This window comes from Phascolarctos cinereus, unplaced genomic scaffold (assembly GCF_003287225.1).
Source record: "Phascolarctos cinereus isolate Bilbo 61053 unplaced genomic scaffold, phaCin_HiC Scaffold_4;HRSCAF=312, whole genome shotgun sequence".
Classification (NCBI taxonomy): domain Eukaryota; kingdom Metazoa; phylum Chordata; class Mammalia; order Diprotodontia; family Phascolarctidae; genus Phascolarctos; species Phascolarctos cinereus.
In genome coordinates this window covers 318,665,023-318,685,808 of record NW_027555847.1, presented here as the reverse complement: position 1 = coordinate 318,685,808, position 20,786 = coordinate 318,665,023, and the positions used below count along the sequence as shown (strand labels likewise).

Here is a 20,786-nt window from a genome sequence, read left to right as displayed (position 1 = left end):
ACCATTGGAACTGTACAAAAGGTGAACAAGTCACCTTGTGAGATGGTGAGTTCTCCCTCACTGTAATTTCTTTCTTTCTTTTTTTTTCAGCCAAAGACAAGGTTTATTAGAATATCAGTCATATTAGGCCGTCACTTAAGGAATCTAAGCATTTGTCTGGCTAATGTGAACGGGCCAGATCTTAAGAATCTAAGCCCTTGGCTAGATTATAAGAATCTGAGCCCTCATTGTAACTTCTTAAGCAATGGGTAGACAACCCCTTGTCAGGGGAGTTTTAGAGGATTTTCCTAGAAAGCTATCAAGGTGTAGTGAAAATCCTATTGGATTTGGACTCAAAGGACCTTGGTTGATATCTCAGCTTGACTACCTACTACCTGTGTAACTTGAGGAGAATTTTTCTGCCTCAGTTTCCTCGTCTATAAAATGAGGACATTAGACTAAGCGATTTTTAAGGCCCCTTCTAGTTCTGAATTCCATGACCTCTGTCATTCTGAATATTAACAGCAGAGGGAGCTCTCTTCCTTTGGAGAGAGAGAAAGATGCATCCATCTGTTTCATGCCTCCAGTAATATTTTTTCCCAGAGAAGCCTTAGATGAAATGTTAAAGATTGTATTCCTAGGCCACTGTACAGTAGAAGGAGAGAGATATACTTGAAAGAATTTTACAGAATTAATATAACATTGTTAACAATGAGCAATTTTCACTGAAAGACTCGTGCTTTGAAACCTGACTCCCTGCTTCTCTGAGGGGGAAAGATCTAGTCTCACTCCCTCACTTTTCATATCAGGAAACTGGGACCCATGGAAGTTAAGTATCTTGCTCGTTGTCACAGAGGTAGTAAGTACCAAACGCGGGATTTGAACACAGGGTCTTTGACTTCACAGAGTGGATTCATTCTCTGTACCAAGCTGTTAAATTCCTTCTGTATCATTCCACAAGGTACCTGCTAAGCTGTCCTTTCTTTACTTTGGCTCTCCTCATAGATCCACCCAGGTTCATTAGTCCTTCATTGTTTCCAACATCAGCTTTAATTTGTAGTTTCAACTCCACACCTCCATAGTCTGTTTCTATTTTAAGTTATCATTGGATTGAAAAGGGCTTCAAAGAATACCTCCTGGGCTTCCCACACAGATGAGCATGTAAGATCAACAGGTATGTTTATCCAACATTTAGGGAGAAGAGATTTCATAACCTCCCTTTACTATCTGGCTTATTGACAGATTACAGGCTTTCCGACTCCAAATCCCTTATTTTCCAACTGAGAAAATTAAGAGATTAAATGATTGCCAATTAGGAAATGGTTGAGAAAGGATTAAAATCCATTTGCTTTGGTTCCAAATCTGTGCTTACCATGTAAGAATAGTTTTCTAGTTTTTGTCACATGCCCAATGGATGGAGCTGTTCTTTTTCTCTTTTCTTGATGAAAGAGTTTAGAAATAGAAAATTTCCCTTGAGGAATACTTGACTGAATCCCTTAAATTTTGGTATGTTGTCTCATTGTTGTCATATTTTTTGATGAAATGATCTCTTGTTCAACAAATTAAGAAGAAATTAAAAGATCATTAGGAATTAGATGTTAAATAAAACTGCCAACTTAAATGAAGCCAATATTTATTTACAAAAATATAAAATGCCCAGATTAATCAAAGATGAAATAGAGAATTTAAACAATCCAATCTCAGAAAAAGAAATTGAACAAACCATAAGTGAAATCTCAAAAGAAAAGAAAATGACCTAATGGACTTACATTCAAATTTTATCAAATATTCAAAGAACAATTAATTCTAACATTATATGAACTGCTTAAAAATAGGAACAAAGGGATTCTACCAAGTTCCTTCTGTGACATAAATACGGTTTTAATACCTCAGCCAGGGAAAGTTTAGAAAAAGCTATAAATCTACACTTAAGGGCACAAAATATTAAATACAATATTAATAAAGAAGCTATAGCAACATATTAAAAAGTTTATGTAGTATGACCAGATAGGATTTATACCAGAATGCAGGATTGTTTCAATATTAGGAAAACTATAAATATAAAATACTACATTAATGACAAAAACCCCATATGATTGCAGTAAAAAATTCAGTAAAAGTTTTTGATAAAATATCCATACCTATTTATGGAAACACACCAGAAAATATGGAAATATGGGGAAAAAATGAACCTTTCCTTAATACAGTAAGTAGTCTCTATCTAAAATGAAGAGCCAGCAACATATGTAAAGTGGAAAAAGTAGAGTCTTTCCAGTAAGATCAGGGCTAAATCAAGGTTGTTTATCATTGCCACTGCTGTTATTTGATGTAGCACTAGAAAAGCTAGGTACAGCAGTAAGAAAGAAAAATCAAAGAACAAGCATAGGGAAAATGGAAACAAAATTATTGTTTTTTGCAGAAAACATAATGCTTTACTTAGTGAATCCTAGAGAGTGAACTAAAAATTGACACACCTAGTAATTTCAGCTAAGTTATAGGATATAAAATAAATGCACATATATCATCAGCATTTCTATAGACTACCAGTGGAACTCAGTAAAAAGAACTAAAAAGAGAAATTCCATTTGAAATAACTACAGAATGTATAAAATTCTCAAGAGTCTATCTATCAAGATAAACACTGGAACTATGTGAATACAACAAAACACTTTACAGAAATAAGGACAGACATAAAGAATTGGAGAAACATTAATTGTTCATGGGCAGTAAAAATGATGCTACTACATAAATTAATTTATTTAATGCAACACCAATCAAACTAGTGTAAGATTAATTTACAGAGCTCGAAAAAAATAGTAAAATTCATCTAGAGCAACAAAAAGTTCAGAATCTCAAGGAAAATAATGAAAATAAAGTGGGAAATAAGGTGACCTAGCAGAACTTGGTCTCAAACTGTACTACAAAACAGTAATCATTAAAAAATAATTGGCCCTGGCTAAAAAATAGAGAGGTTGATCTGTGCAACAGATTACGTACACAATATGCAGAAGCAAATGAAAATAGTAGCTGGTATTCCATAAGCCCAACGACCATAGCTCCTGAGATAAAGACTGCTACCTGTCAAAAACTGCTAGGAAAATTTAAGAGCAGTATGTCAGAAATTAGGTTTAAATCAACTGCTTATAACACATACCAAGATAAGCTCCAAAAGAATACATGGATTAGACAAAAAATATCTTCTCACAAAATAGAAAAATAAGGAAAACATAATCTTCCAGTTCTCTAAAAAGAGGAAGAATTCATGACCAAGTAAGAGATAAAAAGGATTACAGAAAACAAAAAGGACAACTTTCATTACATAAAATTTAGAAGCTTTTGCAGGGGTGTGGAATCTGCAGCCTTGAGGCCACATTTGGCCCTCTAGGTCCTCAAGCTCGGCCTTTGAACGAATCCAGACTTCACCCCTGCACTACACAAAAGTAATGCAATTAAAATGAGAAGGAAAATAACTAACTGGGAAAAAAATCTTTGCTGCAATTTTCTCTAATAAAGGTGTCATTTCCAAGATATATAAGGAACTGATTTAAGTTTAGAAGAATAAGAACTATTCCCCAATTGATAAATGGTCAAAAACCTGGCAATCAAAAGGAAGAAATCCAAGCTATCAAGGGACGTATGAAAAAAAAATCACAACTAATTAGAGAAATGAAAATTAAAGGAACTCTGAGGTTGTTATCTCATATCCATCAGTTTATCAAAGATTGGCAAAAGGGACAATGAGAAATACTGGAGAGGCTGGCAGGAAACAGGCGTATTAATTCACATAATTAATCCACAATTGGTGGAAATGTGAACTGGTTCAATCATTTTGGAAAGCAATGTGGAACTATTTTCCAAATATCGCTAAACTGCAGACCTTTTAATTCAGTGTTACCACTACTAGCCCTATAACCCAAAGAAATCAAAGAAAAAGGAAAAAAGTTTGTGTGTGCATATAAATAAATATACACACACACATATACACACATATATACATACATATATACACACATGCATACTGTGTGTTACATATATGTATACGTATATATACACATACTACATACATATGTATGTACATGTGTGTATATATATAGATCTGTATATAGATAGATTTGGAGAGAGATACACATATATACACATAAATATATACACAAAAAATATTGGTAGCCCACTTTTTTTAATTGGCAAAGACCTGGAAAGTAAGACAAGGGCCTATCAGTTGGAGAATGGCTGAAAAAATTAGGGTATATGAATGAAATGTTAAACTATTGTGCCAAAAAAATGGTGAAAGGGCTAGTTTCAGAGAAACCAAGGAAGATTTGTCTAAAATGATGCAGAATGAAATGAGCAGAACTAAAGGAATAATTTGTACTATAACAACAACATTGTAAGGATAAACAATGTTGGGAGACTCATGAACACAAACCCACACACTGACCAGAGGAGCAGTGATGGACCATGTGCCCCACTTCCTGACAGAGAGAGATGAGACAAGATGAAGAGTGAGGGTTCACAACTAGAGAAGCTGTGGGGTGGGGGCCCCCTTGGTCTGAGCTCCCTTCTCTGGTTACTCAGCGGCAGGCCTTAGACCTCTAACACATAGTGTCTCTTTACTTAAAAACTGAAAAAAAGAATTAAGACACATTAACACATACTTCACCATCGAACTAGACTGAATATAATTTGATCTTTCTTGATGATTTAAATGGTCCTCCAGGATCTTGGTGCTGCAGTTATACATAGTGGATTTAGGGTCTGAAAATATGGGTCCAAGTGTCAGTTCATTGGATTACTCTCAACCAAGGGGGTTGGGGATGGGGCAGGGGCACACAGTGACCTTGAGCAAGCTATTCAACCTTCTGGGCCTTAGTTTCTTCATCTGTAAAGAGGGGGATGTACTAGATGATCCCTAACTTCCTTTCTAGCTCTGTCTATGATCCTGTGATCAGTCATCAGTAGAAGCATCTGTTTTCAATGTACAGTGTACAGTGTAGGAGATTACATTGAATCAGAGACCTCATTTAGAGAAGGGCCTAGGTCAGCCATGCTTCATTATCCTCCAGGCTGCACTCAAGACTTTCTGTACTATCCCCACCCCTTCCCTCACCCTCAACCAAATAAGTTCTTTTGTGATCATCCCTCCTGTCCTATTCCCACCCCCAACATTTTTAGCCTCCTTGTATGTGTTGTTTTCTACCATTAGAATGTAAGCTCTTTGAACACTGTACACAGTAATAACAACATTGTGCCATGACCAACTTTGATAGACTTAGCTCTTCTCAGTAATGCAAGGATCTAAGACAATTCCACAAGACTCATGATGGAAAATGCTATCCACCTCCAGAGGAAGAACTATGGAGTCTGAAGGCAGATCAAAGCATACTATTTTTTTCCTCTCTCTTTTTTTTCTTTCTCATGGTTTTTCCCTTTTGTTCTGATTCTTCTTTCACAACATGACTAATGTGGAAATATGTTTAATATGATCATATATGTATAGCCTATATCAGATTGCATGTCATCTTGGGGAGGTGGGAGGGAAAAATTAGAACTCAAAATCTTATAAAAGCAAATGTTGAAAACTAAAAATAAGTAAATTATTTTTTTTAAAAAAAGAATATAAGGTCCTTGAGGGCAAGGACTGTCTTTCTTTTTGCTTGTATGTATATTTACAGTTTAGCACAGTAAGCCTGGCACATAGGAAGCATTCAATAAATGCTTCACTAAATGAATCCAAACTAACCCTGTGAAATTCTCAGGAAATTGCTCTTGCAAACAAAAATACAAAAACAGAACTAATATCTGGTTTTTCTCTCCTACCCCTCCCATTTTATCTCCCCCCAACTAAATAAAGTCCTCTAATGCCTCATGGAGTCAACAGACTAATAACAATAACAACTAACCTTTATATAGTACTTTAAAGTTTGCAAAGTGTTTTCCAAATATTATCTCATATTTTCTTCCCAACAACCCTGCAAGGTTGGTACTGTTATTATCACCATTTTACAAATGAGGAAACTGTGGCCAGCATGAAGTGACTTGCCCAAAGTCATGAAGTTAGAGTTTGAGGATTTGAATTCAGGTCTTCCGGACTTCAGGTTCAGTGCTTGATCCACTGTGCCACCTTGCTTTCAAACTTGCAGTATGCCTATAGCAGAAACACATAGTTTGAATACAGTACAATCTCTTCGGCTCTGTAGAAGCATTCCCTCCCCTACACCTGCTGAAACTGAGAGTGGACATTATTTTTGGATGCCTTCTAGTTCCCTGTTGCTAGAGACTCTAGAGTTCCCCCTTTTATAGACTGCCAGACTCTTCCTTTTTGGCAATCGCTCACCTAAACAACTTGTTTCCCAGGTGTGAAAGAACAATTGATAATTAGCCTCTCCCTGCCAATGCCCTGCCCCAACATAAGCAGTAGTTAGAACACACTGATATCTTCAGAATCCTTGCCAGAAATAGTCCAAGCTCACCTACCTTCTTATCTTTAATTCTTTGTCTCTGCTGCCTATTTCCTCTGACACTTCATCACATCTTCCACATATTTGTATATACTATACGTACATGCATAAACATACATCATATATAATGTATATGCATTACACAGATATATATTACTGCATACATGCAATACATAATGCATATACATACATAATCTATAATGTATATGTACCGCATACACATATATCACATGTATGTGTAAATGTATATATACCATATAGAATGTATGTGTGTATATGAAAATATACCATATAGCATATACATGTAGCATATAATATGTATATGTGTACATAAGCACATCATAGATAATATGTGTATATACATACACCATATATAAAGTATATGTAGGTGTAAGTAAATATGTCATATATGTGTATACACATATACCATCTATACAGTATGTGTATATGTAGATATATTGTATATAATGTTTATGTATACCCACATACCACATATAATGTGTGTTTATATACATCACATATACATTTGTGTCTATAAATATATCATATATGTATATATCTTCATATATTTACTGCATCTGTAATGTCATTATTATAGAGAATTTTAATTCCCTCTACCAATGTAGATCAACTCCTGCTATATGACTTCTACTAGAAAGTTGTCTGGGACCCTGACAGGTTTAATGATTTGCCCAGTTTAGCTTCTCTAGGTTAGTATGTGACATAGACTAGACTTGAACCTAGGCCTTCCTGACTTCAAGCCAGCTCTCTAGTCACTGTGCCATGGATGCCTCTCAGGTGTAAGATGTGTGTAGGTCTAATGTGAGGAATGCCATCCTTTCCCTCTCAGATGATGGACCAGTACAAAACTGTTAAGCTCCAAATGTTCACACTTGGCTACCTCTACCTCTTGTATTTGGGAAAGACCAGGTGTACACACTTGAGTGGTGAATTTGGGCCCTAAGAAAGAGAAAACTTCACCTAGGCCTGTAAGAAATTCATGATCACTAATATGACAGTTTCTGGCTAAGACCAAAGCTGTTAAGCTGTTGTTCTTGGTAAGGGAAGGAGGAAAGATTGTTGGTTTTTGGTCAATTGATTCCTTTCCCATGGGGTATTTTTTTTCCTCTCTTCTCCATCAGTCTTGGCACTTTGAACTGGATATCCATTCAGCTGGTCAAGAGTTAAGTCAGCTCCATATGAGCACAGATGAGGCAGCAGAGATATGCTCTCCAGTCAGATGCAGACACCTAGAGAGGCATCAGATTAAAGGAGGAATGCGTTTCAAGAAATGTTAGCCCTGGCAGCAGAAAATAGAACCGACTCTGGATTGGAGGGATAACTACCCCTGGCAATAAAGAGTTGAACTGTTATCAAGAACAAGAATGAGAGGAAGAACACAGAAGCCCTGTGGTGGTAGAGGCTTGAGTTGTCTTGGCCAAATGCATTTCCTCCATGTTTGCCTCACTACCTAGCATGAATCAGTACCAGTCCCCAAACTTTGATCTGTACGCCGAGGCTATGCTTCCCACTACCTCCTCCTCCCCACCCCGCCATGCATGGTTCTGCTTGATCCAGATAAAAATGTCTTACAAATATCTTTATAAAACTTAGTGGTTTGAAGTACCCTCTTTCCACTGGGGCCTCGATAACACCTGTTTTCATTCTCTTAGACTCCCTGCCTCCAGTAATATTTCTCCTCAATAAAACTGGATTGCTTTATTCTTTACTAATTCCCTCATTTTCTGTCTTGTGGTGCTTTATATTCCTCAAACTATACGTTGGAATCCTGCCCCCTACTCAAATTACTTTAAGATTGGCTCTCAGCTCCTTCTCCAGTCTTACTTCATATTTCTTCCCATTTGTTCTCTCTGTTCCAGTCCAGCTGATTTGCTACCTGGTGCCTTTACATGACAGTCCATCTACCACCTCCATGCCTTTGTACAAGTGGTCCTTCTTGTCTAAAACGTGCTCTCTTCTCATTTTTCCTCCATTGAATCTCTAGCACAACTTAGGCGCCAGAAACTGCAGAAGACCTTTCCTGGTTTCCCAAATAAATTTGTCTGTCTCTCTCTGCGTCTTTCTGTCCCTGTGTGTGTGTGTGTGTGTGTGTGTGTGTGTGTGTGTGTCTGTCTCTCTCTCTCTCTCTGTGTGTCTCTCTCCCTCTCTCTACCTCTTTCTTTCAGTCTTTCTCTTTCTCTCAGTCTTTTTCTCTCTTCCTCCATTTCTCTTTCAGTCTCTCTCTTTCTCTCAATCTATGTCTCTTGTTATTTCTCTCTCTCTTCATCTCTCCCTCTTCCTCCCTCCCTCTCTCTCCCCTTCTCATCTCTCTCTTTCTCTCTCTTTCTCTCCCCCCCCCACTCCGTCTCAGTCTCTTGTCACTTTTGAAATCACTTTGCATTAGTTTGTATGTATCTTGTATGTATCTGTTGATGTATCTATATTTCTATGCACATATCAAATCATCACAGTAGAATGTAAGTTTGTTGAGGACCAGGGACTGGTTGACTTTTTTTCTCTGCACAGTATCTGGGCATGGAGTAGATGCACAATAGAAGTTTTCTGAATTGAATCAAATTCCTCATCCTCTCAGTTTTCCACCGTTTTCTCTCTCATTTACTCTGGTTAATTTTTTTTAAAGAAATTCACATTTTAATGGCATAAAAAGCTGAGGTTCCAAATAATTAATAGTAAACAGAAGTCTATAACTGGGAAAGAAGAGAAATGATTAACAAATCTAAGAAGTACTTTGAAGCTTAGTTACTGGGTTCACACAGTGAGTGTGTGGAACAGTAAGCCTCCTTCATGAATACTCCTATTTAGAAGCCAGATTCCAAAAGACAGAGCCAGATTCTGGGAGGCCAAAGTAAAATTCTTTCATCCCTGCTAGCAACAAATGGGCCGTGTTAAATTCTCATTCAGATGCACATCGTCTGCTGAGACTATAGTTTTAGTATCTTTCCTCAATCACCTCCCCCATTCCTTCCTCAGCAGGCCTCTTGCCCTCCCCACTTGCTTTGAAAGAGAAACTACTTAAAATCTTCCTTCTGTGAAGCCAAGATAACAATGTGTTGTCTGCTTACCTCATTCTTCCAGGAAAGCAGGAAAGAGAATTGATGGGTGTAAAAGTCTTTAGAAACCTAAGATGCTGGCCCTTTTGATAGTAGCAAAGAACTAGAAACAAATTATGGGATATGAATGTAATGGAATATTACTGCGATACAAGAAATGGCTGAATGGACAATTTTAGAGAAAACTGGGAAGCTCTCCATGAAATTACGTTAAGTGAAGGGTGAAGAGCTAGGAGGCTAATTTATAAAATGACGACTATATTATAGAGGTGGGCAAAAACTTCAAAAGACTTTAGAGCTCTGATCAATGCAATGATAAACCAGGAGTCCCAGGGGCTGAAGATGAAATACTTTACACACTTCCCAGGGAAAGAGGTAATAAATTTAAAATGCAGAATGAAATACACATTTTCAGACATGGCCAATGTAGGAATTTGTTTTGAGACATATCAAATGCATATTTGTGATGAGAGTTTGATTTTTTTAATTGTTCAATTGGAAGAACAGTAGGAGGGGAAAGATGCTTGTAAAAAGAAATACTTATTAACTGATTAAATGGTTAATGGGAAGACTAAATCTTGCTCATTACCACCTAAACAGCACTCTAGGTATCTTTTAAAAATTAATTTAAAAAATTTTTAAATAACAAAAAGTCATTTTTCTCTCCCATCCAACCCTCACCATTGGGAGAAAAGAAGAAAAAGAAAACCCTAATAACATATATACATAGTTAAGCAAAACAAATTCCCACAATGGTCATGTTAAAAAAAAAAAAATATATATATATATATATATATATATGTATGTATATCTTTCTCCACTCTGAGTCATTATCTCTCTGTCAGGAAGTGGGTAACATGCTTCATCATCAGTCCTCTTGAATCATGATTGGTCATTATGTTGACTGGAATTCTTAAGTCTTTCAAAGTTGTCTACCACTAAAAAAAAAAGAGCTGCTATAAATATTGAATAGATATATGTGTGTGTGTGTGTGTGTGTGTGTGTGTGTGTGTGTGTGCGTGCTTTTCCTGTTTCTTTTATCTTTGGGTTACATTCCTAATAGTAATATAGCTGGGTCAAGAGTATGCCTTATGCAGAAGGTGGTTCAGTCTTGAAGGAAGTCAGGAAAGCTAAGATGCAGAAGTCAGAAAGGAGAGCGTTCCAGGCATGGGGAATGTACAAAGTCACAGAGACAGGAGATGGAATGTTCTTTGCAAAGAATAGCAATGCCACTGTTGACCACTGAATAGTAGTGTATGTAGAAGGGAACAAAAGTGTGAGAAGACCGGGAAAGTAAGAAGGGGTCATATTGTGAAGTTATTGAAGGTCATATTGTAAATGGCAAGCAGAGCTTTTTATATTATCAGAATTGCAAATATGTTGACTCTGATTTTTAAAAAGAATTCACAAAAAGCCTTTTCCTAGTGTCTTCAACCTAGCTTCTTTCCATTGGAAATTGAGGGGGATGCCCATCAATTGGAAATGGCTGAACAAGTTGTGGTATATGATTGTGATGGAATATTGTGCTATAAGAAACGAGCAGGATGGTTATTGAAAAATCTGGGAAGACTTACATGAACTGCTGCAAAGTGAAGTGAGCAGAATCAGGAGAAGATCATACAAAAAAGAGCAACATTGTACTGAACTTGTGCAAACTGAAGTGAACAGAAGCTGGAGAATACCGTATGTGGCAACAACAATATTGTAATGATGATCAACTGTGAAAGACTTAGCTACTCTGATCAAGACAATGATCCAAGACAATTCCAAAAGACCCATGATGAAAAGTGCTATCCACCTCCGAAGTGAGAACTGATGAACTCTGAATGCATATTGAAGCATAGTTTTTTCCACTTTATTTTTCTTGGGGTTTTCTATGTATTTTCTTTTGCAACATAGCTAATATGGAAATATATTTTGCAAGACTTCACATGTATAATTGATACAATATTGTTTACCTTCCCAAGATAAGGGGGAGGGAGAGAATTTAGAACTCAAAATTTTTTAAAAAGAATGTTAAAAAAATTTTTAATGGAATCAGGAAATATTTAATGAAATTTAAAATAGAGGTAGTGCAGCACGACTTCAAGATGGCAGTGGCTTAGGGCCCAAGGGAGAAGTGAAAATAAAGGCTCCTCCTGCCCCCTCCAACTGGCTCAGGGAAAATCCAGATATCTACAAAAGAGCTTTGAAAGTTAGAGGTAGAATATGAGCAGAAGAGGTCAATACTTTGGTACCGTAAAGAATGCTCAGTATATTGAAATGGAAAGCATTCCATTGCCAAATATGCCTCATGTTCCTTCTAACATTTTGATCCAAGACATCCTGTTGTCTGGTACACAGTCACCCTTTATTCTCAAAAAAACCCCAAAACCCAAAAAAGCAAACCTCTGCTTATGAACGTCTCACCAGGGCAATTTCTATACTTCCTTTTCTTGGACATGGTGTTCCTCATTTGCCTTCTGGCAGAAAGTCTTCTGGAGTTTTTCTGAGAAAAAGCCTTTCTGAGAAAGCCCCATGAAGTGGGCTTTGACCTAGAAGGAGAGGATATTTTATATAGTCCAGACCTTGCTCCTCAAGGTCATGATGATGAAGCTTCCAGCACCAGTGAAGATGGTTATCCTGAAGACATGGATGAAGACAAGCACGATGACCACAGTGATGCCTGTGACACTGACAGGTCGGATGCTGACAGTGAAGGAGAGGAGTTCATGCACTGTGATGATGAAGAGAGACAGAACAGAGAGGACAAAAAGTCAGGTCTTGGGGTATGATTTGTGGGTGTTACCGGAAAACACGAAAGAAAAAGACAAGTATGAAGGAATTAAAACCTCTTCAAGTTATAGTGCTTAAAATGGCAGGTCAGGAAATTCATGGCAAAAAGTAGACATTTTCAGAGGATGAGGAGGAGGTAGAGTCTGATGACTCTGAGTCAGAAGATACAATACAGCAGCAGCATAAAGAAGAAGCTCTTCCTGATTGGGGCTTCATTGTTCCCTGCTTCCCAACAACAGCAGCCACCTCCACAGTCTATTCCTCCTGCTCAAATACAGGCATCTCCCATGCCAGGACTACCCCATCTTTGATCATTACAACCACATGGGCCACCCACTGGCCTTCTTCCTGGTCCACGTCCAGGAGCTTCTCCACTCTTAACACCACTTGGAATGCCAGGGCTTCCAGGGTCTTTACCTCAGCTTTTACCTTCTGGTCTTCCACCAGTCAGGCCTTCTGGTCCAACACCAGGCCCACCTCCTGGTCATCTTCCTGTCCTCCTCCATGAGGACCACCACTGAGGCTACCTCCCCCAGTAAATCCAGGCATACTTCTACGTCATCCTGGGATGATGTTCCTACCTTTGGGGCCTCTACTTGAACCTACTCCACCTGGGCTTTTTCCCTCCCTTTTCAAATCCAGGGGGTTTAAATGCCCTGCCCAACTTGATCCAGAGACCCAAAGTGGATGATACCAGCGCAGCCACTATTGAGAAGAAAGCCATTGCTTTCATCAGAGCCAAACCACAAATCACTAATCCCAAGGCAGAAATTGCCAGATTTGTGCCCACTGCCCTGCAGGTTCAACGAGAGGACAAAGGAGCAGCTGCTGCTCCCCAGTCAGAAGAGGATTCTACTATACCTCTCACCAAAACAGTGCCTCAATTCGGCCCCTCTGCTCCGGTTCAGTACAAACCAAGGAGGACGTATAGGGCGCCTTCACGAAAGAGCTGAAGGGGCTGCTGTGAAAGCCTGGGATGCCAGGGGAGCCTTTGATCCCACAAATTCGTGTTAGAAAGTATGATTCCTAGAAGAAGGGGCTCTTCTATATTGGACCTGTGTGCAGAGGAGTTAACTTTTACTCTATCAGAGCATGTCCTAACTTTAGAGTGAGGATTGTCTTCATGTTATTTAGTTTTGGTTAGAATTTATTTCAGAGAAGAAAAAGATGTTTCATTCAGAGTAGGCTGGTAAGCTTTTATAGCAATGTTCCTTCACGTTTCTACTATACTCATCACCACCATTTCCTCTTTTCTTTGGAGGCATGGGATAGATAGGTTTTAGTCTGTACTTTATTTTTGAAATCCTTTTCTTAAGTTGTTTGGGTAAGCCACTGGAATAGGTACCTATCAGAAACCAATGAATTTTATCCACTGTTTTTTGTGGTTTTTATTTCTGGTTTTGTTTGTTTTTTAACTTTCCTTGTAAATATTTTGTAATATTTTACTAGTAGTGAAAAGGATCATAGCTCCATTTCCTTACCAGGAAGCAGGATGCCTAGGGGAAGAAAGTATACATGTAAATTGATTGAGATGACTTCTCAGAGACAAAAAAAATTTTGAGTGTTTCTCATGAAAAAAATGAATGTCCTACCAAAAAAATTATATATATATATATATATATATATGTATATATATATATATATACATACATACATACATATACACACACATACATACGCATACACATAATTGAGAAATACTTAACAAAATAAATTAAAATATGATAGAAAAAATTTTTTAATCTAGCTTTTTGCCTAGACACTTAAACTCACCCCTGGTAATAAGCACATAATGTTCTCCCACACAGCAGATTGCACAGCCTATGGCCTCCGAGACATGCCCTGTGTGCTGAGCCCCAAAATACAAAAGGCACTTCTTTCTTGGCTAAAAGTTCATTTGTTAGGTAATTAAATCCGCCCTAGCTTTAGCTGGAGGTATAATTAAATCCTATCCAAAGACTAAGAAATTGAAGGCTAGTCGTTGCCTTCAGGCTATATAGTAAGGCTATATGATGAGGATACTCCTTCAGCAAAGCTCCAACAGGGCAGAAACCCAGCATGCTCAGAATCATGTCACTTTTTGCCCAACATGGCCAAGCCCCAGGGGCCCAGGGGCCTTGATTCTGGGTAAAAGCTGGTTCTGCTTTTCCATGATTTTCACAAAGGAACAATGAAAAGCCCTCTAGAACTGGCAAAGTTAATTCTATAAAGAAGCATTCTCTACAGGGGTCAAACCAAAATGAAATATTTTAAGGCAGCCATAATCTCCTATTGCTTCTCAGAATTGGAGGCCAAGTGAAGTGGGACTAAATTCATTCTAAAGATATACAGAAACTCTATCCCAATGCTATTGCAGAGAGGCTGGGGAAGAGACTGGAGGGTAAAAAAAAAAACAGTAAAAAAAAAAAAAGAGAGTTGTGCTCTGTACATTTTTTTTTTGGCCTGAATTTGTGATAGCGTTGGGTGTGGGGAATACTGCTTCTGCCAATGCAGATCTGCAGGCAGTCTATAATTTATAATCTCAGAGAGCCGTGAGAGCCACACGTGTAAGTGCCTGCCTGTGGTTCTTACAGCTGGGCAAGCTAAGGCTGATGGATCTCTTGAGCTCAGGAGTTCTGAACTGCAGTAGGCTGGCACCAAAATGGTGAGCTCCTTGGCACTGGTGGGTCACCAGCCTACCTAAGGATAGGGCCAAGTGGCCCAGGGTAAAAATGAAGCAGGTCAAAACTTACATGCAGTGTCAACTACACTTCTAGCCTGGCAGTGAAAAGGAGATAATGAAAGAGAGAGAGAAAGATAGAGACAGGCAAAGACAGAAATAGAGACAGACACAAAGATAAACAGAGACACAGAGAGACATAGAGAGACAGAGAGACAGAGATAGAGACAGGCAGAAAGATAGTCAGAGACAGGGACAGACAGAGAAACAGAGACAGAGAATGAGAGGATGTTTCTTGGAGCACTGAGATGTTAAATGCCCTAGCCAGGGTCACACAGCCAAGTTCCCAGTATGCATCAGAGGTGAGATTTGAAGCCAGAGCTAACTTTAACCAATGTGCCAAGCTACCTTGTACATAATAGGCAATTAAGAAATGTTTCCTGAATTGATTTGAACAAATAAGGGGAGAACATGAATCCTAATGATAAATACTCTTCAAAAACAACTCAAGTGCTCATCAATTGGAGGAAACAATTAAACAAATTGCGGCATGTTAATGTAATAGAATACTGTTGCACCCTAAGAAATAATGAAAATGAAGAATTTAGGGAACATGAAAGACAAAGTAAGTGATGCCACAGTGAAGTAAGCAGAATCAGGAAAACAAGAAATATAATGATGGCGACAGAGTAAATGGAAAGCACAATAAAATGAAACTGAACAGCTGTGTAATTATGATGACAGCTGCCACTTAGCTGCCAAAGTAATCTTCCTAAAGCACAGATCTGACCATTTCACCTTCCTGCTCTATAAACTCCGCTGTCTCCCTATTATCTCCAGAATCAAATATAAAAATCCTACGTTTGGCTTGTAAAGCCCTCCACAACCTGGCCCCTCCCCATCTTCCAGACTTCTTATACTTTTTTCTCCTCTACAGATTCTAGCCATTAGACTGTGACCTCCTTGAGCGGAGGAATCATGTTTTTTGTTTTTCTTTCTGTCTCTAGCAATTAATACATTGGCCTGTCCCAGAGCAAGTATTTAAATAAACGCTTGTTGACTGACAGCAAGCCTGTGAGGCAGGTGCCATTGTTATTCTCATTTTCCAGATGAAGAAATCTTAAAGAAACTGGACAGAGGGTCTAATGAAAATCAAGCAGTGGGGCATAAGGATATTAAAAAAAATAAACACAGCCTCTGCCTACCATTAAAAAGAAATTATGGTATTGGCCATTTTTGACTCAGATTGGTCTGATAGTTCAGTTTTGAGATGGAAATTAAATAGGGGTAGCTAGGTGGCACAGTGGATAGAGCACTGGCTCTGGAGTTAGAAGGACCTGGGTTCAAATCCAGCCTCAGACACTTACTAGCTGTGTGACCTTGGGCAAGTCACTTAACTCCATTGCTGAGGGGGGGGGAGAGAGATTGAAATAACATAAATATGAGATACTCAAAACAAAAGTGCATTGATTGGCCATAGCTAGAAAGGAGCAAACTGGGGCCCAGAAAGTTTAAGTAATTTGCCCAAGGTCACACTAGTAGTAAATGGCTTAGTCAGGATTAGAACTTGGATCCTGTGACTCTTAAATCCTGTTTTCCTGATAGTTGGTAGAAAGGAATAGACACAGATAGTCAGAATGATACAAGATGATTAAAGATGCATGATGAAATTAAAGATCTATTTACCCCATCCCTCAAGAAAGAAGACTCAAACTTTGCATGCACATAGTAAATGGAATCACCCCACTAATTAGATATTTGCCTAGAAAGGATGGTAACATAGTGGAAGGGAAAGGACTGAAGTCAGAGACATGGGTTTGAATACTAGCTCTGCTCCTTTCCAATTGCAAGACTCTGGCCCATCATTTAATCTCTTTGAATCTTGGTTTTTCTCCTCATTACAATAAAGGGATTAGACCAGTCTCTAAAACCCCTTCCACCTCTATATCCTGTGATCCTATAAATTCTGACTTGAATTAGACTTGATCAAATGTCCTGACAGTTTAACCTATAGGAAGGAGTCAGACTATTCTGTAGAACTAGTACGGTATTAGGAGTCTCTCTTTCTAAGGAAATTGTTTAAAAATCCTACCTGGAAGCACAATTTAAGGCTAAGGAGTCAAAGGTTAATAGTAATAGGTAAATAACAACTTTTGGGGTTGGAGCCATGATGACAGAGTAGAGAAGCATTCAGCCAAGCCCTCTCAACATTCCCTTCCAAACAACTTCAAAATAATGCCTCACATCGCATTCTGGAGAGGCAGAGCCAATACAAAGTCAGAGATTCTTCCAGCCCAAGGTAATAGAGGAGGTCAGAGAGAAAGATCTGCAACATGGGAGAGGAGGCTGGCCTAGAACTCATGTGGTTGAAATACCACTGGTGGGACTAAGTGGTAGTAACAGAAGCAGCAGCAGCTTTGGGAGCTCTGAAGTGAGAGAAAATAAGGGAACCTGACAACTGGTCAGAAAGAGATTACAGAGGGCAGCTAGATGATGCAGTGAATAGAGAACCAGCCCTGGAGTCAGGAGGACCTGAGTTCAAATCTGGCCTCAGACACTTGACACTCACTAGCTGTGTGACCCTGGGCAAGTCACTTAACCCCAATTGCCTCACTAAAAAATAAAAAATAAAAACTGAAAGAGATTACAGGGTTCCCCAGTGCTAGCACTGGACATAGGACCAGATGCTGTTTGGCAACTCCATTGCCATGCTATACCTACTTCTGAGTCATAGTTCAAGTGCAGAGAGGAGCACTTTTGGTCAGCAGAGAGTGGAAGCCCTGAGGGAGGTATTACTTCCAGCCCCAGTGGATCAAGAGACTCTGAGGAGCAGTATCAGTTATGATCCCAAGAGATCAGGGGCCTTTCCTGGGTAAGAGCCAGAGTTCAGACAAAGACAGCAGTGACACAGCCCTCCCCAGATCGTGCCACCAAAGAAGCACTGGAAACTTTCAAAACCCCAGAACTAATTCTGAAAACAGCACTATGAATAAGCCAGAAGCTTGGGACAGAGTCCCTCCTCCCTCATGCTGGGAAAAAAAACAAAACAAAACAAAACTTTAACTCCATCTCTAACATATAGCTCCATATTCAGAAATAGAGTGGGAAAATGAGGGAAACAAAAAACAAAACAAAAAACAAAACTTGACCATAAAAGGCTACTATGGTGACAGGGAAGATCAAATCACAAATTCAGAAGAAGACAATGAAGTCAAAACAGCTACAAGCAGAGCCTCAAAGAAAAATGTGAATTGAACATAAACCCAACAAGAATTCCTAGAAGAGCTAAAAAAATGATTTTCAAAATTAGGTAAGAGTGATAGAGAAAAAAAATAAAGCAAAGGAAGAAAATTATGAAAGGACAATTAACGGCTTGATAAAAGAGGCACCAAAAATACTGGGAAAAAAATAATACCTTAAAAAACAAAATTGGCCAAACTGAAAAAGAGGCGCAAAATTCATTGATGAAGATAAGTCCTTAAAAAGGCAAAACTGGCTAAATGGGAAATAAAATAGTTTTGATTACATGAAATTAAAAAGAAATCAAAGCTATCAATACTCACATTAAAAAAAAATCTCTAAATCACTGCTGAGTAGAGAAATGCAAATCAAAACGACTCAGATACTACCTCACACCTATCAGACTGGCTTACATGGCAGAAAAGGAAAATGACAAATGCTGGAGGGGATGTAAAGAAAGTGGAACACTAATGCACTGTTGGTGGAATTGTCAACCAGTCCAACCATTCTGGAGAACAATTTGGAACTATGGCCAAAGGGCTATAAAAGTGCATACCCTTTGATTCAACAATACTAGTGCTAGGTCTGTATCCCAAAAAGATAAAAGAAAAGGGAAAAGGACCTATTTGTACAAAAATATTCATAGCAGCTCTTTTTGTGGAGACAAAGAATTGGAAATTGAGAGGATGCCCATCCACTAGGGAAGGGCTAAACGAGTTTTGGCATATGATTGTGATGGAATATTATCATGTGATAAGAAATGACAAATAGGATGGTTTCAGAAAAACCTTGAGAAAACTGATATGAACTGATGCAAAGTGAAGTGAGCAGAACCAGGAGAACATTGTACTCAATAACAACAATACTGTATGATGTTCCACTATGAAAGATTTAGCTACTCTGATCAAGACAACGATCCAAGACAATTCCAAAGCACCACATGATGAAAAATGCTATCCACCTCCAGAGCGACATCTGATAAACTCAGTGCACATTGAAGCACACTTTTAAAAAACTTTATTTTTATTGTTTTATTTTGTTTGTCTTTTCTTTTGCAACAAGGCTGGTATGGAAATATGTTTGGCAGGACCTCCGATGTAACTGGAATCAAAGCACTTGCCTTCTCAAGGAAGGGGGAGGGAGGGAAAATGATTGTAAAAAAAAATTTTGACATATAATTGGAAAGTATTTAATGAAATAAAAGAAAAAGAAAAAAATAGATAAATAACACTGAGGGTTTAGGACTCTTAGTTTCTTCAAAGTGCCACAAAAGGGTTAAGAGTATTAGGACCAATGACATAAACACTACGATGCAGATAGTGACCAGCCCCTGGAAACCCAGGTGTTTGTGAAGTTGTGACAACCGGGAAATTAATAAACTTCTTGCTTCAAACAATAAGGCAGGCACAAGTAACTTCCTAGTTGAAGTAGGTCTGTAAAGTCAGGGTAGCATTTGTGAAAACAGCAGGACGAGAAAACCTATCTCCTTTCAATTAAGAAAGGTACTAAGGTTGCGTGTGTTTATGGGGTGGGGGGAGTGTAATTAGTTGGGTCAGAGTTCCAGGAACAGAGCCATCTCATTCCCCTGCAATTCCTTAATGAGCATGAATTTTATTGCAGTGCTGAGCTGCATGTAAATTAGCACTAGCTAACCATTCATTCGCTCATGTAATTAAATAATGTGTGCCTACCATGTGCAATGAATCGATTATCTTTAGCACAATCAAGTCTAAAATAATCTATAAGCAAATAAAGATTTTTATTGAAATTGTAAACTAAAACTTAAGAAAAGCCCTGATACTACATTCCTTTAGGCCAGGGGCAACAATCTTTGGGTGCTTGATAACGCAGAAAGGAGGAAAAACAATTGAATCAAGGGACCTGCATTGGATTTCTACTACTTACTACCTATTTGACCCTTTGGCAAATCTCTGGGCCTGTTTCCTCATCTACAAAATAGGGTGGGTGATGTGGAGCTCAAGAGATGATCTAGAGGTCTCTTCCCATCCTAGAGCAATGATCCAAAAACCACTTCTTGGAGATAAAGCACTCATGATCCGTCCAATTCCCATTAGTTCCTACTTGATACATTGGTGGGTCTGTGATTTAATTGGTGTGCTGGGCCCTGTTTCTAGGGAGGCAGATTGCCATGTCTTCTCATCTCCTCTGCTTCTCATCCATGTTTTCCTACAGTCCTCAGGAAGACTTTCTTTCAAATCCAGACTTATACACTTCTTAGCTGTGTGGCCCTTGGCAAATCACTTAACCTCTGTCTGCCTCAGTTTCTTCAACTGTAAAGTAGGGACAGTAATAGCACCACCTCCCAGGATTGTTGTGTGGATCAAATGCTTAGCTTGGGGGCTGACACTTAGCAAGTGCTTAACGTATATTCCTTTCCTATCCAGGGAAAACCATTCCGTCTATCTGTTTGTTTCTCATTCTTGCTCCACAACCAGCTCTTCTTTTCTGGTCATACTTGTCCTTCTTAGGGTGCACAACATGTGCTGGCCACAGATTGCAGCATACTTGCATACTAGAATACCAACTGCATGAGCGTATCAAAGGGTGGAGCACTTGACCATACACCCTTAGGGCACTGACAGG

The 20,786-nt window shown here is 38.6% G+C and overlaps 1 pseudogene; it reads left to right on the top strand.

Moving 5' to 3' along the window:
* The first annotated feature begins 7,913 nt into the window (after nt 1–7,913).
* On the top strand, nt 7,914–13,250 carry LOC110216562 (WW domain-binding protein 11 pseudogene; annotated as a pseudogene).
* Nucleotides 13,251–20,786: the final 7,536 nt, after the last annotated feature.